This window comes from Lissotriton helveticus, chromosome 2_2 (genome assembly GCF_964261635.1).
Source record: "Lissotriton helveticus chromosome 2_2, aLisHel1.1, whole genome shotgun sequence".
In the NCBI taxonomy this organism is placed as follows: domain Eukaryota; kingdom Metazoa; phylum Chordata; class Amphibia; order Caudata; family Salamandridae; genus Lissotriton; species Lissotriton helveticus.
This window is the reverse complement of record NC_136060.1, coordinates 92,998,516-93,018,179: the sequence shown is the minus strand read 5'-3', so window position 1 is coordinate 93,018,179 and position 19,664 is coordinate 92,998,516. Positions and strand designations below refer to the sequence as shown.

Sequence of the window (19,664 nt, the reverse complement as noted above, 5' to 3'; positions counted from 1 at the left end):
TCCCAGATCATACCAGACAACTATAAAGACATGGAGATATGCAAACCTATCCAGTAACCCATTTAACTCTAACCCACCCCACATGTCAAAAAAGCTTGTTGAAGTCGGCATGCTTCCTACCCTTCCTGAAGAGTTTATCCTCAGAACAGATTATCCTTTTCCGAACCCAGGGGTTTAGACAAATGGTTTTGAACAGCCCAATTAAATGACAGCTCCCTACAAAATTCTTGACAGGCAGCTAAATGAATTAGGATAACCCCAATACTCTTTATCTCGAATGTATAAACAAAAAGTGATTACTGTATACAATTAGCCTGGCAAAGGACAAACCACATTTATTGGTACCTTTAGAATTCCGGGACCAGGTTCTATTTTTTGCCCACCCTCATTTATTGGCCGGTCACTGTGGGGCAGAAAAGACCAGCCAGGCTATTTAGCTGCATTTTTACTGGCCAGGCATATGCGCTCAAGTCAAACAATATTGTCTGACCTTTGAAATCTACCAGAAAAAACCCATAAGGACCTCCAGTGGTTCCTCTAGAACCTCTTCCTATAGTTAGAAAACCCATCAAGAGAATAGGGATGGACTTAACGCATCCTTTGCCACATTCAAGAAAAGGCTTCCAATATGTCTTAGTCATTGTAGACTATGCTACTCGATTTCTAGAAGCCACACCACTAAAAGCCACAAACCCCAAAGTTATTGCTCAACATATCATAGAAGTCTTTTCTCCTATGGGATTCTCAAAGGCAATAATTACCAATCAGGGAGCACACTTTGTTTCCGATTTGATAAAAGAAGTTTGTGAACAACGTAACATCAAACATCTGAAAACTTCAGTATACCACCCTCAGAATGATGGCCTAGTGGAAAGGTATAATGGGTATCTGAAACTGATGTTAAAAAAGGCTGTTTGTAAATAGTAAGGACTGGGAACAACTGCCGCCCCTCGCCTTTTTTGTTCTCAGAGTTCAAGTACAGAGCAGTTTAGGGACATCTCCATTTGAACTCCTTTTCGGACATTCACCGCACACTTTTAGAAATCACAAAAGAGGCGTGGGAGAAGGATGCAGAAAACAAAAGCTGACACCTTGTTGGATTCTGCAAACAGCTCAAGTCCTGGTTGGGGAAACCTATGGCCTTGGCTCAAGAAAACCTTGAGAAATGTCAACAGAAATATTTTTATGATAAGGGTGAGAAATGGAGGGTATATAATGTAGGTGATTCGCTTTTGGTCCTCTTACCCACTTCACCTGCTAAAATAAAAGCAGATTGGCAAAGCCTTTATAAAATCAGAAAAAGCTCATGTTAGCTATCGCTTACAGATATCCCACAAACATCAAATCAACCTCATAAAAATTGTTAGTTTCTCCTCCCAGAACAGTACAAATCATTATTCCAGTAATGGAATTATATATCAAATCAGACCCTTTCAGAATTAGAAAAAAGAAACCTGAATACAATCTTGTGGTAGTTTGTCATTTTCCAATATCTTTTCCAATTTACCAGGATGAACCTATCTTGCAGTTCATTCAATTCCCACTCAAGAAGGAATAGTTATAAAACAAAGAGACTCTAGCATTTCAGCTGCCCTTCAAGTTGAGATTCAACAAATGCTGAAGCTGGGTGTAATAGTACTTTCAACCAGCAATTGATGTTCTCCAATCGCACTGGTGCTAAAACCTGACTTCAATTTTGGTTTTTGCATAGATTTCAGGGCTGTTAACCAGGTCTCCAACCTAGACAGCTATCCATTATCGAGGATAGACAAACTAATTGGACAATAAGGAGAAGTCCAATTTATTTCAACAATTGACGTAATGAAAGGTTATTGGCAAGTTCCGTTTGAACAAAAGGACCAAAAGAAGATAGAATTTGTTTCTCCTGATGGATTCTATCAGTTTACCGTATTACCTTTAGGACTTCATGGGGCAACAGCTACATAATTTCCGAGGATCATGAATACCATGCTTCAACATCATCAAGGGTAATCTTCTGCCTATCTGGATTATATTGTGGTTTACAATAAAAGCTGGACAGAAAATTTACAGCATCTGCAGGCCATTCTCTTTGAACTACAACATGCTCTACTGCATATAAATGCCAAGAAGCCCATATTAGCCCACTAGAAAGTGATATACTTTGGCTACCTTCTAGGTAAAGATATAATTGAAAATCAGAGCGAAAAAGTAAAAACTATAGCAAATACACCCTGTCCAACGATGAAGAGAGATATGAGAGCAATTCTTGGGGCTCCTAGGGTATTATCAGAGATCTATTCCCCAGTAGTCTGAAATGTCAGCCGCACTCACTAATCTCCTAAAAAAATGTCTCCCCTAAAGCCTTTAAACATCCTTCCGATTCTGCCGTTACCACTTTCCAGAAATGCTCACCACTGGCCCTGTCCTGGTTTCCCTCAACTTAAAGAAAACCTTTATATTGCAGACTGACGCTTCAGCCATTGGAATCTGAGTTGTTCTTTTCCTAAAGGATTCTGAGGGCTGTGAGAGGTCCGTTTGCTGAATTAGTAGGAAATGATTCTCTCAAGAACAAGCCCACTTCACAATTGAAAAAGAATGTCTTCCCCTCAAGGGAGCTGTTGGAAAACTATGCTATTATTGGAAGAAGACCTTTCATATTGTATACTGACCATGCCCCTCCTACCTGGTTGTATCGGATAAAGGGAAACAATGATAGGATATTGAGATGGTTTCTTACCCTTCACCCTTACCATTTTGAGGTCAACTACAGGAAGAGCAAGGATCAAGGTAACACAAACTACCTTTCCGGTTTCCCCCTTTTCCCCAATCGGAAAATTCTAAGAAGGGGGTATATGAGCATACCAAGGCCTTACCTGACTGTATAATGTGGTCTCCTTGATCGGTTGCCAACACAAGTGACTTATATCTTGTTTTCTCACAGGATCAGGAATGCAGTCTTTTCTAAACTGCTTTGCTTGGAAAAGGAACGGGCAGAACTTAATCGTGTCCTGGACAAAATAAATCCTGATATCTTCCTTTGTCCTGAACCGGAATCCGTGGTCATAGGAGTTAAAGAGGAAGTGTTAGGGACGCCATGGGAGGAGGAGACAGGAGGGCGCAGAGTTTGGGGGCTAGTGAGTTTGCAAGACCTATAGACATCAATGATTGCCAGAGATCTTCCAGAACTGCTGGATCCAAGATGAGTGGCACCAAACAAGGCTAAAGAGAGCCCAGATGATGGAGGTCCACGTCGAAGTGCCCGACATACCAGCCACGTTCCAGGAAAGACATGGCTAGACCAGGTGCATGAAAAGTTTTTAATGTGGGGGGGGGCGGGCCGATAGAATCCTCGCATAATAATTAAGAGTATGGAGGATACAACATTAGCAAGTTATATATTTTATGTTTTGGTCTTTTATTTCACCCAACCCATCACTGAGTGTTAGGGTAGTTTGGGAAAGCTGTTAAATCAATTTTCATCAGTGCATCAGGTTATTCCTTTGTGAGGCAGTATTAGCATGGAAAGCCACAAAACCTATAGACAGCCACTCCTGAGGGAAATTGGTGACGGACACTTATACAAAGAAAGATGCCAGTGACTTACCAGCACTTGTTTAGTTTGTTCTGAATTCCTTGGTGGGAAACCTTTGATTCATAGATCCAAAGCCTAAAAATGGAAGTTAAAAAGACTATATAAGTTTGAAAATGTTGGCAAAACAGATATTATCTTTACAAAGACATTCAGCAATATAACCAATATACAGTTGTGATTCGTTCCTAGAAGACAAAGACTGACACCTAGTTACAGATCAGCCACTAGCTTACATCCCCTTAATGGCCAAGAGAGTGCATGCAGGCAAAGTAAATTCTTTTGATAAATGTACACACATTTTCAGTAGTGGACTTGAAGACTTTCATATATACTGGCTGCCAATTGAGCTTCCTCTGCTTTAGTGATTTTTTTGTGTCCAGGTAATAGTGGCTTGACATCTGGCTACTGCATTACTTGGGTACATAACTTGTCTCTTGTACTTCTGCTGTACATTGCAAGACAGAGATTAGAAGAAAGCAGGCCCTCTGCTAACCGATTAGTTCACGTCTCTAGCTTCTCTAGTCTCTTTGGGTCCCAAAGCTACCAAATCACACGGTCCTCCCGAAATATGTATCTCCCACAGCAGACAGGCAGGGTAATGACATAGGAAATGATCCTGCTGGTTTCATGGATAAATTGGAAAATTGCCCCAACATCACCTGTTCATCCAGTAGACCCCACATACTGGTGCAAAGAGGAACATACTTCTTCTTGCATCAGAAATCAAGAAACTAAGTATGATTCAGAACTCCGACAATCTTAATCAGCCTCGGTAGTCATCTTTTGGGAGAAAGTTGAATGAATGAATGAATATCAGGGTTTCTAGAGCGCACCGCTACTCCAGGGAGTGTCCCAGCAGTAGTTTAGAAAATAAGAGAATGCGAAAGGACAGAATTAGAGCGTAAAATGCCAGGTTTTAAGTTGCTTTCTGATGGGTCATTCAGTGTCCATTTGGCACATCTTAGCTGGCATGCTGTTCTAAGCTTGAGTACCCTAGAGAGAGAAGGATCTGCCTCTTGTTTTTGTTTGTTTAACCCTTGGGACTTTGGCAAAATGGGCAAAAGATGAGCACAAAGTTCTTAGGGGGTAGTAGAATTGAATCCTAGAGGACAGAGATGCAGGTCAGGACTGGTACAAAGCCTTGTGCATAAGAGTCAAGATCTTAAACTGGATTCTTTGTTTAACAGGAAGCCAGTGTAGGTTCTTCAGATGAGGCAAGATCGAAGCTCACCTGGGTAATCGAACAGCCAGATGGACTGCCGCGTTCTGAACCGTTTGTAATTTCTGCAGCAGATATTTTTGGAAGTCCAGAATAGAGGACATTGGCATAGTTTAATGTAGACACCACCCCCCTTTTCCAAAATCGGTTTATCCACACTATGTGTGGGAGGGTATGCTCAGACGTGAGTCCCTTGCTCATTGCACCATCAGGATTCAAGCAAGCCGGGCCGAAGAAGGCTGTGATGCCAGAAACCGGTCCCCGGAAGCTTGTTTCCTTACCAGTATAAGAATTGGCTTGGTAGTTTGGTTTGCCCTGTTCCCATCATGCACTGGGACAGGAACAGACTAATTTGCATATAGCCAGGTTCTGAGCTGGGATGGTGCATTGAGCTAAAAAACGGTGATGGATTAAAACCATGATCTCTTGACTTGGTAAGAGTATTCTGCATCATTCAGAAACTCTGTCCATCACCACCCCCCTTTTCCAAAATCGGTTTATCCACACTATGTGTGGGAGGGTATGCTCAGACGTGAGTCCCTTGCTCATTGCACCATCAGGATTCAAGCAAGCCGGGCCGAAGAAGGCTGTGATGCCAGAAACCGGTCCCCGGAAGCTTGTTTCCTTACCAGTATAAGAATTGGCTTGGTAGTTTGGTTTGCCCTGTTCCCATCATGCACTGGGACAGGAACAGACTAATTTGCATATAGCCAGGTTCTGATCTGGGATGGTGCATTGAGCTAAAAAACGGTGATGGATTAAAACCATGATCTCTTGACTTGGTAAGAGTATTCTGCATCATTCAGAAACTCTGTCCATCACCACCCCCCTTTTCCAAAATCGGTTTATCCACACTATGTGTGGGAGGGTATGCTCAGACGTGAGTCCCTTGCTCATTGCACCATCAGGATTCAAGCAAGCCGGGCCGAAGAAGGCTGTGATGCCAGAAACCGGTCCCCGGAAGCTTGTTTCCTTACCAGTATAAGAATTGGCTTGGTAGTTTGGTTTGCCCTGTTCCCATCATGCACTGGGACAGGAACAGACTAATTTGCATATAGCCAGGTTCTGAGCTGGGATGGTGCATTGAGCTAAAAAACGGTGATGGATTAAAACCATGATCTCTTGACTTGGTAAGAGTATTCTGCATCAGTCAGAAACTCTGTCCATCACCACCCCCCTTTTCCAAAATCGGTTTATCCACACTATGTGTGGGAGGGTATGCTCAGACGTGAGTCCCTTGCTCATTGCACCATCAGGATTCAAGCAAGCCGGGCCGAAGAAGGCTGTGATGCCAGAAACCGGTCCCCGGAAGCTTGTTTCCTTACCAGTATAAGAATTGGCTTGGTAGTTTGGTTTGCCCTGTTCCCATCATGCACTGGGACAGGAACAGACTAATTTGCATATAGCCAGGTTCTGAGCTGGGATGGTGCATTGAGCTAAAAAACGGTGATGGATTAAAACCATGATCTCTTGACTTGGTAAGAGTATTCTGCATCATTCAGAAACTCTGTCCATCACCACCCCCCTTTTCCAAAATCGGTTTATCCACACTATGTGTGGGAGGGTATGCTCAGACGTGAGTCCCTTGCTCATTGCACCATCAGGATTCAAGCAAGCCGGGCCGAAGAAGGCTGTGATGCCAGAAACCGGTCCCCGGAAGCTTGTTTCCTTACCAGTATAAGAATTGGCTTGGTAGTTTGGTTTGCCCTGTTCCCATCATGCACTGGGACAGGAACAGACTAATTTGCATATAGCCAGGTTCTGAGCTGGGATGGTGCATTGAGCTAAAAAACGGTGATGGATTAAAACCATGATCTCTTGACTTGGTAAGAGTATTCTGCATCATTCAGAAACTCTGTCCATCACCACCCCCCTTTTCCAAAATCGGTTTATCCACACTATGTGTGGGAGGGTATGCTCAGACGTGAGTCCCTTGCTCATTGCACCATCAGGATTCAAGCAAGCCGGGCCGAAGAAGGCTGTGATGCCAGAAACCGGTCCCCGGAAGCTTGTTTCCTTACCAGTATAAGAATTGGCTTGGTAGTTTGGTTTGCCCTGTTCCCATCATGCACTGGGACAGGAACAGACTAATTTGCATATAGCCAGGTTCTGAGCTGGGATGGTGCATTGAGCTAAAAAACGGTGATGGATTAAAACCATGATCTCTTGACTTGGTAAGAGTATTCTGCATCATTCAGAAACTCTGTCCATCACCACCCCCCTTTTCCAAAATCGGTTTATCCACACTATGTGTGGGAGGGTATGCTCAGACGTGAGTCCCTTGCTCATTGCACCATCAGGATTCAAGCAAGCCGGGCCGAAGAAGGCTGTGATGCCAGAAACCGGTCCCCGGAAGCTTGTTTCCTTACCAGTATAAGAATTGGCTTGGTAGTTTGGTTTGCCCTGTTCCCATCATGCACTGGGACAGGAACAGACTAATTTGCATATAGCCAGGTTCTGAGCTGGGATGGTGCATTGAGCTAAAAAACGGTGATGGATTAAAACCATGATCTCTTGACTTGGTAAGAGTATTCTGCATCATTCAGAAACTCTGTCCATCACCACCCCCCTTTTCCAAAATCGGTTTATCCACACTATGGGGTCGATTAGGATGGCGGACGGAAATGGCTACTGTCCGCCATGGTGGGGGAAATTTTACTCCCGGCCGCGCCGTGGAGATTCCGCGTTTGGGATTAGGATATTCATGTCACGAAACTCCGACCGCGGCGGACGGATCATAACCAACACCGTCCGCGGTGGACAGAACACATCCAACTCCGTCCGCGGCAGACGGAGTCCAATGAACAACCACTGCCGCGGACGGAAATGACCGCGGAAAATAACACATGTACCGCCATACCTGTGAATACTCCGTGGCCGCAATTAGGATTAATCCGCCCGGTCCACGGAACTCACAGCCATCCACGTCCGCGGCGGAAAGAATGCTACGATAACCACAGCATCACTGCGGAAGGCCAACACGCACAACATCCCTAGCGGCAAACAAATGTCAGGAAGCCTACCGCTAGTCCAAAGCAAACATACCAACATTGACAAGGCCCCCCCCCCAACATCAAGCACAAGCCGCCATGACACGTCCCAATTATCCAATAATGCACACTAGTCAACACGCCCACCTACCACCGACTGCCAACAACCATTGAGACACGACTATAAAATGACACACACGCTACCACAATCCTTTGCATCACAGCATTGCTGCTAGCAAGAGGCCAAAATCCAGATACTGCAAACTCACATAGAAGACACACAACCACCACCCTACCACACCCACCACACAAACACCCACCACACAAATCCTACACATCACACACCACACACCTGCACCCCCCAACTCACTCAACTCACACACTGAGCACCACACACCATGGCACCCAAAAAAAAAAACAAATTCACGGAGACAGAGTTGAGGGTAATGGTAGATGAAATACTCCGTGTTGAGCCCCACATCTTCGGGGCCCAAGTCCAGCAGACGTCCGTGGCGCAAAAGAACCACATGTGGGACAGGATCGTCACTCGGGTGAATGCCTCGGGGACTGTGCCGAGGACGAAGCATGACATCCAGAGGCGGTGGCATGACCTGAAGACCAGGGTCAAGGGCATCCGAGCCAAAAACTTTGCCCGAGCCAATCATACTGGCGGTGGCACACCCCCGGAGCCCATTCCCTACACCGATTGGGAGGAGAAGGTGCTGGTGATACTACACCCAGAGAGCCTAGACGGACTTGACGAAGGAGAAGAGACTGGTGAGTACAAACCAAGCACCACGATCAGCACGACATGGTCAGGCTAACACAACTGAGAAGAAACATCTCCTATGCCCCAACCCATGCAGGTTGGACACCAACTCACTAACATGTCCATGGCTCCCAACAGGCCCCCATGCTCACGGGGTGGGTGGTGGTGGTGGTGGAGGGCGGGGTGTGTGAGAGGCCCAAACTACAACTCCCAACAGGCCCCCATGCACACGGGGAGGGTGGTGGTGGTGGTGGTGGAGGGCGGGGTGTGTGAGAGGCCCAAACTACAACTCCCAACAGGCCCCCATGCTCACGGGGAGGGTGGTGGTGGTGGTGGAGGTTGGGGTGTGTGAGAGGCCCAAACAACAACTCCCAACAGGCCCCCATGCACACGGGGAGGGTGGTGGTGGTGGTGGTGGAGGGCGGGGTGTGTGAGAGGCCCAAACTACAACTCCCAACAGGCCCCCATGCACACGGGGAAGGTGGTGGTGGTGGTGGTGGAGGGCGGGGTGTGTGAGAGGCCCAAACTACAACTCCCAACAGGCCCCCATGCTCACGGGGAGGGTGGTGGTGGTGGTAGAGGTTGGGGTGTGTGAGAGGCCCAAACTACAACTCCCAACAGGCCCCCATGCTCACGGGGAGGGTGGTGGTGGTGGTGGTGGTGGTGGAGGGTGGGGTGTGTGCGACAGGAAACAGAAATGTCAAAAAATCTACATAACCATGTAATGTCCACATCACTGACCAGCTCTATCTTGTCCCTCAGGTGATCCTCAACTGACTGGGGAAACCAGTACCCGGCCGCCAGCCTCGCCTCCCACACCTACAGGACTCTCTGCTGACGAGGACACAGGCAGCTCCGGTGCGGAGGATGGAGCGGGACCAAGCACGCAGCCAGGGCCATCTGGCTCACAGGGACTCCCGGGACCGACCAACGTCGCAAGTGTCACACCAGCGACACCTGTCTCTGTGATCTGCACAGTCCCCACCACCACCAGTACCACCAGTACCACCAGTACCACCAGCACCACCAGCACCACCACTCCTGCCGGTGCCACCCAGCATAACCCAGCACACAACGCTGGTCCATCGGCCCCACACACAAGCAGGGTGAGTGGGCCACAGGCAACGGGACATCAGCCAATCAGGCGAGCCACACACCGCCGTGCAGAGGAAGGACAGCTACCCCAGCCAGTGGCACAGTCCCTACAAGCCCTTGCCAGGTGCCAGGCGTCATACGACCGGTCCCAGGCAAACGCAGATCGTGCGCACCAGGACTCGGTGGACAACAACAACATCCAGCGCGAAATCTGTGGCATCCTTGGCCAGATGTTGCAGATCATGGGCCAGCAGGCAACGATGTGGAGGGAATGGGTTGCCCGGAACAACCCCCCCCCCTCCACCAAGTGTCGTAGCGCCACCGCCACCGTCACCTCCGCCTCCACCGCCACCTCCGCCTCCACCGCCACCGTCACCTCCGCCTCCACCGCCGCCACCACCACCTGTGCCCCTGGCGACGGATGTGGCCCTTCAACAACCTGCCCTCCCAGCTGACTCTGTACCACCTCAGAGACGGAGGGGCCGGCCGAGGCAGGAAGTGGCTGAGAGCAGTGTTGGAGCGCCATCCACACGCTCCAAGAGGGGACGACCATGACAATGTCACCGCCTGTGCCAGACATACACCCAGCTAAGTATCCTGTCCCACAGACCATCATTCCAACTGGTCTGCTGGACTACCCTGACACCCCCCAATGTGGTGTCAGCACGGACATTTCATCTGCCATTACCTTCAACTCCAACTCCCTCCACCCCACTTACTTGTAAATATTCACCAGCACAGAAGCACAACCTGTAAATAAATAGCACTTACTCACACAATGATGTTTTGCCTCCATGTTTATTCACATGATTGCCTTCAGAAACAGACGTAAACAGGTTCAGGGATGACAGTCGTACATGATCATGGCGCTGCGGGAGTGACCTAGAGAAAATCAGAGACAGCAAACACACGTCAGGAAACAGATTCACACACATCACAACACAATGCACAGCAACATTACACAAACGACAACCATCACAAAAGCATGGGATGAGAGCACACACATCATGGAGACTTGTATGTCCAAAGAAATGAAGACACACATAAGCAACCATCACAAACAAGAACACCCAGCTGATTAACCCCACATCCACACAACACCAGCAAACATACATGAGGCATTGTCAACCGCCACTAGAGGTAGTAACTCACATTCAAGGGAAGTAGCGATCTATGAGCTGGCGCCTCTGGTCCACACCTTCCTCCTCACCACTATCCTCATCAGTCGACATGGGTGGGATGGGAGGCCGAGGAACTCCTTCGTCTTCAGGGTCCAACAGCAGTTCTATGTCATTGCGTACTGCCAGGTTGTGGAGCATGCAGCAGGCAATCACGATCCTGCATACTTTTCCTGGCGAGTAAGGCAGGGCCCCTCCGGTCTTATCGAGGCACCGAAACCGAGACTTTAGCAGTCCAAAGGTACGTTCGATGACTCTCCGTGTCCTTCCATGTGCATCATTGTACCGCATTTCACCCGCTGTTCTCGGATTACGTAGGGGACTGAGGAGCCAGGGCCGGTTTGGGTAAGCCGAGTCGCCTATGTAGGGGGATGACAGAGACAAACATCACAACAAGATATGGTGGGTACCCCATGCAACACAGAGATCACAAGAGTCCCCACTGCACACTCACCAACAAGCCACGCTTGACCGGGTCGCAGATTTGCCATGAGTCGTGGGACATTGCTGCTCCGCATGATGTGGGCGTCATGTGCAGATCCAGGAAATCTTGCACACACATGTGAGATGATGTTGTTTGCCAGGCACACCACCTGCACGTTCAGCGAATGGAAATGTTTGCGATTCCTGAACACTTGTTCCCGTGCCCGTGGTGGAATGATTGCGATGTGTGTGCCATCAATTGAGCCCACAACGTGAGGTATGTGGCCCAGGGCATAGAAATCAGCTTTGACAGCTGGCAACTCTTCCGGACGTGGGAAATGGATGTAGTCATCCTTGTACAGCATCATAGCTGTTAAGACATCCCGAAGAACCGTGCTGAACATGGCCTGTGACATCCCCCCGGCATGTCCAACTGTATACTGAAATGTGCCAGTAGCAAAGAAATGGAGTACCGCCATGACCTTTGCAGTGGGTGTAATCGACCCAGGATACGTCCTACGTGGCTGCAGATGAGGAGACAATTGAGCCACAAGCTCCAGCAACCGACGTCGATCCAGCCGGAATTTCCGAATCACCTCCTCGTCAACCATATCCTCCAGCACAGTGTATGGCCGATGCACATTTGTAGCCCTCCTGTGTGGGAGAGAGATGTAACTTAGGTCAACTTGCAAACGACGCATACGTGTACAACTCCATCACATGTGAACCTTACTGACAATACTTCAGTCTGCACCCTAATGTTTAGTAGCCACATCACAGACACACATGCAACTGCATGCACACAAACGATAATTATACACACGCCATGTCATCAAGCACACATGCCAACACCAAGAATGATGTACATACGGTAATTACATGCATGGTGACACAACGTACAAAACACATACACGGAATGCATGTGTACCACCACCACTGTAGTCACCTCGCCAGAACAAGACACAGACAACAGATGCATAATTTGGGCACACAGCCGTGATGTACTGTGTAGTTGTGAAGATGTAAGAACGTATGTAGGGTCACACCCGACGTCAACACGTACAAATGCACATCTGTTGCCCATTGTGTGCCCAACGATGGGCATTGCATGGACACACATGCTACATTGTATGACATATGACCTTTCCCTATCACGCTCACATCCCTCATGACGCAACTGCACACAACACATCACGGTGCAGCGTCTGACAAGATAACATAATTGGCGCCGCCATGGCGGTGCTCAACTTCCGCTACTTCCCAAAGGCCAGACGCGGCCAGCGTCCCTCTTCCCATTGGCTGCATGTGCGGGGACCGTCACGGGTACACATCGGCAACCGCACGTGCAAGCCTCAGGCACGGATGCTTCAGTTGCAACAATGTTCTATCACTGGCGCCTCCATGGCGGTGCACGTACTCAGCGGGGGAGGTGCAGGCCTATACACCCTTTAGATGTACTCAATGGACATGCCAGTTCATGACCCCCCTTACAGTCACATTGCACCATCCACCGTACACCGGCCGGAGCGGCCGGGCCTAGGACGGCCGTGCCCGGCCATGTCCACACCCGCCGTGCCCGGCCATGTACACAACCGCCATGGCCGGCCATGAACACAACCGCCGTGCCCGGCCATGTACACAACCGCCGTGGCCGGCCATGAACACAACCGCCGTGCCCGGCCATGAACACACCCGCCGTGCCCGGCCATGTACACAACCGCCGTGGCCGGCCATGAACACAACCGCCGTGCCCGGCCATGAACACAACCGCCGTGCCCGGCCATGTACACAACCGCCGTGCCCGGCCATGTACACAACCGCCGTGCCCGGCCATGAACACAACCGCCGTGCCCGGCCATGTACACAACCGCCGTGCCCGGCCATGAACACAACCGCTGTGCCCGGCCATGAACACAACCGCATGGCGGGCACGGCGGTTGTGTACATGGCCGGGCACGGCGGTTGTGTTCATGGCCGGGCACGGCGGTTGTGTTCATGGCCGGCCAGGGCGGTTGTGTACATGGCCGGGCACGGCGGTTGTGTACATGGCCGGGCACGGCGGGTGTGGACATGGCCGGGCACGGCCGTCCTAGGCCCGGCCGCTCCGGCCGGTGTACGGTGGATGATGCAATGTGACTGTAAGGGGGGTCATGAACTGGCATGTCCATTGAGTACATCTAAAGGGTGTATAGGCCTGCACCTCCCCCGCTGAGTACGTGCACCGCCATGGAGGCGCCAGTGATAGAACATTGTTGCAACTGAAGCATCCGTGCCTGAGGCTTGCACGTGCGGTTGCCGATGTGTGCCCGTGACGGTCCCCGCACATGCAGCCAATGGGAAGAGGGACGCTGGCCGCATATGGCCAATCGCAAGTAGCGGAAGCTGGGCACCGCAACAACAGGGCCAGTAATTGGCCCATCTCACGATCACGCTTCCAGGGCTGACCAATTGCTGGCGACGTATGCCACTGACACGTGCTGAGGGCCCTATATATGTGTGTTGGGCAAAATGACACTCCCTACCCTGGGGACCAGTGCTGCCTGTTCACCTCGACCTGCTGCTGCTGCTGAGCTGACCACCGACTGCTGCCTGTGACCATCACCTCGACCTGCTGCTGCTGCTGAGCTGACCACCTCCTGCTGCCTGTGACCATCACCTCGACCTGCTGCTGCTGCTGAGCTGACCACCGACTGCTGCCTGTGACCATCACCTCGACCTGCTGCTGCTGCTGAGCTGACCACCGACTGCTGCTGTAGTGCCATACTCCGTGATCTTGCCATGTCGAGAGGCAAAGAGATCCGGTCTCGACCCTTCACCGCCGCGGAGCTTGATGTCCTCGTGGACGGTGTACTCCGCAACTATGGACGCCTCTACGGCGCACCAGGACGGGTGGTAAGTGCAGTGTGGGACATGTTGGTGTGCATGAGGGGGCCAAATAATCAGGCCTATTTCTATCTTAGCTGTGTAGTGTGGGCTAGACATATGTTCCTGATTGTGCATGGCTGCTGACAGTTACGTCTTGCCCCCATGTGTGTGACAGACCACCTGTCCACTGACTGAAACCCTTTTGTCTCCCATCATGGTAGGTCAAGCTGCACCTTCGCAAGGACCTGTGGAGGAGCATAGCACGGGAAGTACGGGCATTGGGGGTGTGCAACAGACGACATACACACTGCCACAAACGCTGGGACGACATTTCCAGGCTAAGCAAGAATGTAGCGGAAGTAACACTGGGCCTGATTCCAAGGACGCCCCGTCTGGCCCGACGCTCCATGACCCCTCTCATGCACCGTATCATTGCAGTGACGCATCCTGAACTGGCCGAACGTCTGAGTGCCGATCAACAGCAAACTAGCGGTGAGCAAACTGTCTGTGTAGGAAACCTGTGAGTGCTATGCATGTATTGGTGCACAGACACACTATTGAGTTCCGTGTTGCGTATGTATGTCTGTGATGCCATTTTGGTCCCATTGGGTGGTTCTCATTTGACATCCAGGTCCGCCATGTTGACACGCCACTTGCTTAGTAGTTGAGTGTTGAGGCACATCCCCTAGTGGTCCATGGCCCCATGGCAGGAAATGTGAGGATGACTGGTAGAGGTGGGCCATGTGCGGGATGAGGGCTACAAAATCTTTGTCAGCTATGTAATTTGCCAATCCTGTTCCTTCTGTACGTCAGTCTGCCCATGACTCACACATCTTTTATGTGCATTTCAGGTATGACAGAGGACACTCAGCCACAGACGGCAGAGAGTAGTCGAGGAAATGAGTCCGGCTCAGACTACGCACACACGCAGACTGACACAGAGGAGGCCAGCGCCGGAGAGGGGGACAGGACCGTCCCTGAGGACTCGCATGTGGAGACACCATCGTCCTCCTCGTCGGACACTCTTGGTGAGCCTGCACTGTTGTCACAGACTGGGAGTGGGCACTCTTCACCTTCTGTCGGAAGTAAGCACACAGGGCCCACACTTCCACAAACTGCACCATGTACTGTTCGTGGCCGGAGGAGTAGGGGGAGCAGAGTGGCGTTCGGTGCAGGCACCGCTGCCCCTGCCACGGTGAGCCAAAATGCACTGTGTGCTGAGGCCGTTGATCTGCTGCGACAGCTGTGTGTGGGGCAGACCAATATGACAAATGCTTTCCAGGACCATGATAGGAAGTTGGGGCAGGTGGTGGCTTTCATGGAAGGGATGCATGGCGATCTTGCAGGTCTACACAGGACAGTGCAGTCATTGGCAAGCAGTGTGTCGTCTGCAATAGTACAGTCGCATGAACAGGGTGCTACTTCGGTTTCCCCATCTACACCACTGGATGTCTCAGGGGGTAGTGATTATTCTGAGCAGGACTCAAATACAGGTCATTGCACTAGAAGCAGCGTCAGACAGCACGTCAGGGCACGCAGGGCACAGACCCCATCCCCTAGATCAGCTAAATCTGTTCAATTAGACAACGTCAGATACACTGGAGTACACACACAGGATCCGCAAGTGTTGTTGGGGGACATGCCTTCAGGAGCTACACAGGCATTCAACACAAAAGGTACTCCCAAGGCAAGGGATACTCACATGTCCATGGACTGTACCTTGGACAAGGCCAGTCAGAAGACAAAGGCACCTACTAGGAGCAGGGAGACTCCCAAGGGCAGGCCCACAGCAGAGGAAAGGGACACTCCCAGGGACAGTGACAAGACAAAGGCACCTCCTAAGAGCAGGGAGACTCCCAAGGGCAGGCCCACAGCAGAGGAAAGGGACACTCCCAGGGACAGTGACAAGACAAAGGCACCTCCTAAGAGCAGGGAGACTCCCAAGGGCAGGCCCACAGCAGAGGAAAGGGACACTCCCAGGGACAGTGACAAGACAAAGGCACCTCCTAAGAGCAGGGAGACTCCCAAGGGCAGGCCCACAGCAGAGGAAAGGGACACTCCCAGGGACAGTGACAAGACAAAGGCACCTCCTAAGAGCAGGGAGACTCCCAAGGGCAGGCCCACAGCAGAGGAAAGGGACACTCCCAGGGACAGTGACAAGACAAAGGCACCTCCTAAGAGCAGGGAGACTCCCAAGGGCAGGCCCACAGCAAAGCAAGGTCCATCTCCCAAGGGCAGGGACACACACAGAGAGCCGGTGTCTACTGGAGACAGGTGCACCACAGACGACAAGTCTGCTGGCAGGAACAGGGCGGCGACCAGGGCACAGGCTACATCCAGAGACAACACTCCACCTAAGGATCAGGCACATCCTACGGACAAGGCATCTAGCATGGACAATGGCGCAATCAAGGACAGGCATACTTCACCCCTGGCTGCACTGAGGCTGATGTTTTCTACTAAACGCCAAACTGATGTCTCCGCCGCGGAGTCCCCCCATACCTCCACTCCCATCCAGGCCAGTCAGAAGCAGAGGAGGGTGTCCCCTGTTGTTGCATCCCCCATTACACATGATTCCGAGTCCAGGCGGCAGGCACAGAGCAAACGACAAGCAGGCTCCAGCACGTCCCCAGAAACCAGATCCCCGGCAGCAGATGCTCCACCTATGGTGGGTGGTGATTGTTTGGCGTCCCCACCACTTGGCAGTCCTGTCCTGTCCAGGGTGCACACACACATCCCTAAGAAACGCAGACACACACCATTGACACCTGCCAACCCCGATTTGGCTCTAGGTCAGCTATCCCCAGCTCCCAGGCCCACCCTGCCTCCAGGCCCATACAGCCCTGTGGCTCATCATTTCAGTTGTCACAGTGGCGCTGGTGCAGTTGACTCTCATGTATCAGATGGTGGCACAGTGTCAGTTGTGCCCTCTCCTGTTGCAGGTCCTGGCAGTGTATCTGGGTCTATGGCTCACGTGTCAGTTAGAAGATCTGTGGCTGTGTTGCACACTCCTGTTTCTGGTGCTGGCAGTCTGTCTGGGTCAGTGGCTCATGTGTCAGTGACTACATCTGTGGCTGTGTCTCACACTCCTGTTGCTGGTGCTGCCAGTGTGTCTGGGTCCGTGGCCCATGTGTGTGTCACTCGGGCTGTGGCTGTGTCTCACACTCCTGTTGCTGGTGCTGCCAGTGTGTCTGGGTCCGTGGCCCATGTGTGTGTCACTCGGGCTGTGGCTGTGTCTCACACTCCTGTTGCTGGTGCTGCCAGTGTGTCTGGGTCCGTGGCCCATGTGTGTGTCACTCGGGCTGTGGCTGTGTCTCACACTCCTGTTGCTGGTGCTGCCAGTGTGTCTGGGTCCGTGGCCCATGTGTGTGTCACTCGGGCTGTGGCTGTGTCTCACACTCCTGTTGCTGGTGCTGCCAGTGTGTCCGAGGCAGGTAGTTCACGCAGTCCCCCTGATTCTGTGATGTGAGGTGCTGAACACTTCACTCAAATGTTATTTCACATGGTGTGTCCATTGAGAACTGCGTGGCACTCTTGTGGTTCCTGTGACGGGTTGGTAGGGACACGTACTTGTGCAGCCTATGATGTACCTGCTCTGTACTCTACAATGCCCTGTTGATGCTCTGATACTGCATACTGCCCTCTCGTTACCTGCCTATGATGTACCTGCTCTGTACTGCGCATTGCCCTGTTGATGCTCTGTTACTGCATTCTGCACTCTCACGTGCTGCCTCTGATGGAGCTGTTCTGTGCAATGGACTGTTGATGCACTTGGCCCCTCTCACGTGCTGCCTCTGATGGAGCTGTTCTGTGCAATGGACTGTTGATGCACTTGGCCCCTCTCACGTGCTGCCTCTGATGGAGCTGTTCTGTGCAATGGACTGTTGATGCACTTGGCCCCTCTCACGTGCTGCCTCTGATGGAGCTGTTCTGTGCAATGGACTGTTGATGCACTTGGCCCCTCTCACGTGCTGCCTCTGATGGAGCTGTTCTGTGCAATGGACTGTTGATGCACTTGGCCCCTCTCACGTGCTGCCTCTGATGGAGCTGTTCTGTGCAATGGACTGTTGATGCACTTGGCCCCTCTCACGTGCTGCCTCTGATGGAGCTGTTCTGTGCAATGGACTGTTAATGCACTTTGCCCCTCTCATATGTTGCCTCTGATGTACCTGCTCTGTTGGCCACACTGCCCTGTTGGTGCTCTGATACTGCATTCTGCCCTCTCGTTACCTGCCTATGATGTACCTGCTCTGTACTCTACAATGCCCTGTTGATGCTCTGATACTGCATACTGCCCTCTCGTTACCTGCCTATGATGTACCTGCTCTGTACTCTACAATGCCCTGTTGATGCTCTGATACTGCATTCTGCCCTCTCGTTACCTGCCTCTGATGTACCTGCTCTGTTGGCCACACTGCCCTGTTGGTGCTCTGATACTGCATTCTGCCCTCTCGTTACCTGCCTATGATGTACCTGCTCTGTACTCTACAATGCCCTGTTGATGCTCTGATACTGCATACTGCCCTCTCGTTACCTGCCTATGATGTACCTGCTCTGTACTCTACAATGCCCTGTTGATGCTCTGATACTGCATTCTGCCCTCTCGTTACCTGCCTATGATGTACCTGCTCTGTACTCTACAATGCCCTGTTGATGCTCTGATACTGCATACTGCCCTCTCGTTACCTGCCTATGATGTACCTGCTCTGTACTGCGCATTGCCCTGTTGATGCTCTGATACTGCATACTGCCCTCTCGTTACCTGCCTATGATGTCGCTGCTCTGGTGCCCACTTTGCCCATGCTCACGCATACACTGTGATTATTCCCCTATTTTGTACAATAAAGGTAGTCTATCAAGTCTCGTGGTCTGTCGTTGTCATTCCTGCTTGCGTACTACAAATGTGTATTCGTATATGCTTCTCATCAGTGGTTTCGGTAACATGACACTCCCCCTCCCTACGTCACGTCCCTTGCTGGTATTCCCCTCCAGACAGCCAATGGTTTGTGCCTTACCTGCGTCGTCGTCCATAGTGGGCCATGACTAGGACGTGGTGGATCGCGAAGAGCATCGGGAAAGCGTGTAGCGCTGGGTCCATGGTGGTGGTCAGCTTGCGGTGGGTATCTCTGCTATGTCACCTGTGTTCGCTGTGTGGATTCCGCCGTGTTCAGTCAGGTTGTTTTTCCGCTGCGGTTTTATGTGGAGTTTCCGCCATCTTGATTTGGGGGACGGTCTTAGACGTCAGTACGTACGGCGGGGCCTCCGGGATTGTTCCGTCCGCCACGTGGTCGTGTGTAGTTCGGCGGCGGTGCGTCCTTTTCCGTCGCGGACGGAAACTTGACACGTTTTCCTATCCTGATATGGCGGACGGAGTATCCGCGGCTGGCGGACACGGAAAGGGCTTTTTCCGCCTACTCCAGGGCCGCGGTGGCTCTTCCGTCCGCCATCCTAATGAGCCCCTATGTGTGGGAGGGTATGCTCAGACGTGAGTCCCTTGCTCATTGCACCATCAGGATTCAAGCAAGCCGGGCCGAAGAAGGCTGTGATGCCA

General features: G+C 51.2%; 1 long non-coding RNA gene across 1 annotated transcript in view; it reads right to left on the bottom strand.

Moving 5' to 3' along the window:
- The window catches only part of LOC144821742 (uncharacterized), a 194,069-nt gene that overhangs the window by 149,759 nt on the left and 24,646 nt on the right, over positions 1-19,664 (bottom strand). The window contains exon 2 of the long non-coding RNA XR_013608416.1: positions 3,587-3,649. This is a non-coding gene — a long non-coding RNA (uncharacterized LOC144821742). The remainder of the gene's footprint in view (positions 1-3,586; positions 3,650-19,664) is intronic.